Source organism: Chrysochloris asiatica, unplaced genomic scaffold (assembly GCF_000296735.1).
Source record: "Chrysochloris asiatica unplaced genomic scaffold, ChrAsi1.0 scaffold00196, whole genome shotgun sequence".
NCBI classification, from domain to species: Eukaryota; Metazoa; Chordata; class Mammalia; order Afrosoricida; family Chrysochloridae; genus Chrysochloris; species Chrysochloris asiatica.
The window spans coordinates 3499730-3504166 of record NW_006408714.1 but is presented as its reverse complement, the minus strand read 5'-3'; positions in this window follow the sequence as shown (position 1 = coordinate 3504166).

Below are 4437 nucleotides of genomic sequence, written 5' to 3'. Positions count from 1 at the left end.
TCACTGCCCTAATAAACTCCATAGTCATGAGTATGGTTATGAGTTCTGTGTGGCTATTGCAGCGGCTTATCAAACCCAGATGTGAAACAGATAATATGGGTGGGAAGGTTGGTGTCAGAATAGGGTAAGGAAAGTGGTAGGGTGGAGGCATGTCTGGCCTTCACTTTATAGGGATCAACCTTGGACTGATTTTGAGTTTGATATTGTTTCCCCAATATTAAGTCAGAGGAAGTCAGACTTGGCTCCCACATGGTTTTTGCAGTAGTATTGCTTTTCCTTATCCTTCTTCGAAGACTGAGATATCAGTGCATTGAATATTTCTATATAAACTGGAATTTTATATTGAATTCAGTAGTGCTTGGTCACATTAATAAAAATACATTCCTATTTTCAAATATGGAAAAGTATCACACCTACTATTCCTAAAATGACAAGTCACAAATTAATATTTTCACTCTTAGAAAATATTTCACAGTAACTGCTGCCTCCTCAAGCACACCATAGAAAAACTGTCTGTAAAACAACACAAGAACTACATATAATGAATTACTTATGATTCTGTAATATAGCAAACAGTTAACAAATGATAGTTAACAGACTCTCCTATATACTTCTAGAAGTCTTGGTGTAGTGCTGCGGTCTAATGAGCTGGACTGCAAAGTAGGTTTGTACAGCCAGCTGGTCAGTGGTTCAAACTCACCATCTGCTCCTTGAAAACCTTTATACAGGGTCACTGTGTGTTGGAACCGACTCGACAGCACTTAAAGAAGCCAACAAAATATATTCTAATACTATTAATGAATAATAATTGTAGAATATGAAGTAATGTTCATGTACATAAATGTTTATGTATATATGTTATCTTTGCAAGGAAATTGAGATATGTAAAGTCAGGATTTTAACTTGTAGGAACAAAACTTACTAAGAATTGTATTTAAATAATAATTCAAGTTCACATGCAAGGGCAGTTAATGGTGAGGAATAAACTGAAATATGGACAAACAAGCATTAATGAAGACTTCATAAATAGTTTTCCAATGATTTTATTAGCTTCAACAAGGGTAATATAGAGTGTGCTTCTGGGATGAAATTCCATTTATGGATAATAGTTATGATTTAAGATAATTGATAAAAGAATTCAACCATGAAAACTAGAGTTTAATTAAAAGCAAGCTCATATAAAAAGAAGTTCATGTTCAGTAGGCAAGAAATTAGACATATCATTGAAAAGATTATGGGCAACAAATTGCACTAAGGGAAAGAAGACATTTAGGTAACAGAGAGAAAAATAAATGTCTTTTTTGATTCTTAAACACACTACAATATTCTCAATACCAGTGGAGATTATCTTTGTGGATAATGTATTGCTATTCATGTCTTGCTTGATGTTCTTCTCACATGTTCTTTCTGGATCACATTTGCAGCAAGACAGTAAGAAGAATAGACCCTTTACTCAATTATTGTCACAAAAAGAAGACAAGTTCAGTAAACCCACCCTAAGTAGTACATGGACAGCAGTCAACAGAACAAGATATCATTTAGCATTGGTAAGTTATTTATTTCACTAATGCTATTATACTATTTTATGTATACACTTTTTGTTACCTATGTTACACTCACTTCAATTACTTCCTGCCCCTTCACCAGTAAGCATCCCAAGTCCTCTTCAGTTTCAGAAACAAACTTGTATCCTTTGCATATCGCAGGTTGTTATTGACTCTTCATCCAATCCGGATGCCACATTCTTCATCATATAATCTAGTTTCTCAAATTATTTGCTCAGTGTACAGATTGAATAAGCATGGTAAAAGAATAGCACCCTAGAGCACACCTTTCCTTATTTTAAACCATTCAATGTCAACTTGTCCTCTTGGTCTATGTACAGGTTCCTCATGAACAAAGTTAAATGTTCTGGAATACTCATTCTCCCTAATGTTTTCTAAAGCTTGTCATGAACCACATAGTTGAAAGCCTTTGTTTAATCAATAAAGGAAAAGTAAACATCTTTCTGGTATTCTCTGCTTTCAGCCAAGATGCATCTGTCAACAACAATGTTAGTCCTCATTCCATGTGATATTAATTATATTGTCTGATGATTTCTGCATTCCACTGGGTCACCTTTCTTTTGAATGAGCAAAATATGGATCTTTTCCAAGCAGTTAGCCAGATAGCTGCCTTCCAAATTTCTTTGCACAGATGAATGAATGCCTTCAGGGCTACATAAATTTGTTGAAAGATTGCATTTTCATTAGTTCCTGGAGCTGAGTTTTGGCCAATGCCTTGAAAGCAACTTGGAGTTCTTCCTTCAGTACCATTGGCTCTTGATCATGTGCTATCTCTTGAAATCATTGTATATCATCAGTTTCCTTGTTGTGAGGAGACTCTGGGTATTCCTCCCATCCCATTTTGATGCTTTCTGCATCACTCAATATTTTTCCCATGTTGTTGTTTAGTGCTGTTGAGTCATTTCCAATCCATAATGCTCCTGTATAAGGTTTCCGAGTAGCAGCTGGTGAGCTTGAACTGCTGATCTTGCAATTCCAATGGCTTTGCATTATGGCACATTAATCCAGAGCACCACACAATCCTTCAATATTGCAAATCAAAGCTTGAATTCTTTCTTCAGTTCTTTCAGCTTGAAAAATATTGAGTGTTTCCTTCCTTTTTGATTCTCAAACTCCCAGGTCTTTGCACATTTCCTTAAAGTTTTTGACTTTGTCTTCTCTAGCTGCCCTATGAAATCTTATGTTCAGCTCTTTTACCTCCTTAAGTCTTCTATTTACTTTAGCATCTCTACACTGGAGGGCTTGTTTCAGAGTCCATTGTGTTTTATTTCTTCTTTGTTGTCTTCTTAATGACCTTTGGCTTTCTTCCTGTATGATGTTCTTGATGTCATTCAACAACTCTTCTGGTATTGGTCATTAGTGTCTAATACATCAAATCTGTTATTGAGATGATCTTAAAATTAAGGTGAGATATGCAAATTTTGGGTTTCATGGTCTTGTTTTGATATCCTTCAACTTCAACCTGAACTTTCAGATAAGCAATTGATGGTCTGTTCCACAGTATGTCCCTAGCCTTGTTTTGGCTGATGTTGTGTAATTCTTCTACCATCTCTTCCCACTGATGTAGTCAATTTTATTTCTGTGTATTACATCTGGTGAGGTCCATCTGTATTTTCATATTTTATGCTGTTTTAAAATATATGTTTTAAATGAATAAGACATTGGCCCCAAAATTTACTATCATGTGATCTCAAGCATCATTTCTATCACCAAGGCCATATTTTCTAACAACTAATACTTCCTCTTAGTTCCTAGCCTTTGTATTCCAATCACCAGCAATTGTCAATACATCTTGTTTGCATGTGCAATCAATTTCAAACTGAAAAAGTTGGTAGAATTCTTTATTTTTACTATCACTGCCTTGAGTGGTTGGTGTGCAAATTTGAGTAATTCTGGTATTAATTTGTCTTCCTTGTATACATATGAATATTTTCTATCACAGGTAGCAATATACTTCAAGACAGATCTTGAAATATTCTTTTTAATGATGACTATCATGTCATTCTTTTCTAATTTGTCATTCCTGGCATAGAAAATTTTATTATTGTCAGATGCAAAATAGCCAATACCAGTCCATTTCAGCTCACTAATGCCTAGCATATTGATCTTCACGCATTCCATTTCATTTTTGACAATTTCCAATTTTCATTGATTCATACTTTGTGCATTCCATCTTCTGATTACTAATGGATACTCACAGCTGTTTCTCCACATTTTGAATTGTACCTCATCAGAAAATGAAGTTTCTGAAAGTTTTATTCCATTTGCACGTTTGCATCATCACAGTAAACTCTATTCTGAATAGGCAGCTCTTTCTCAGTCATATTTTGTGTGTTTTCTAACCTGATTGGCTCATATTCCAGCACTATATTAACCAACATGCTGGAGCTATTTATAATGTTCATTGTTGTTGTTGTTAGGTGCCATCGAGTCGGCACTGACTCATGTGACCTTATGCACAGCAGAAGGAAACAATGTCCAATCCTGGGCCAACCTCATTACTGTTGCCACACTTGAGTCCATCAATGCTGCCACCTGGCCAATCCATCACATTGGGGGTTTTCCTCTTATTCTCTGACCTTCCATCTTACCAAATGTGATATCCTTCTCCAACGACTGTTCCCTCCTGACAATATGTCCAAAGTATGAGAGATGAAGTTTGACAATCTTGGCCTCCAAGGAGCATTCTGGCTGCACTTCTTCCAAAATGGATCTATTGGTTCTTTTGGCAGCCCATGACACTTTTAATATTCTCCTCCAACACCATAACTCAAAGGCATCAATTCTTCTACAGTCTTCCTTATTCACTGTCCAGCTTTCACATGCATATGAGGTTATTTAAAATACCATGGCTTGAGTCAGGCGCACCTTA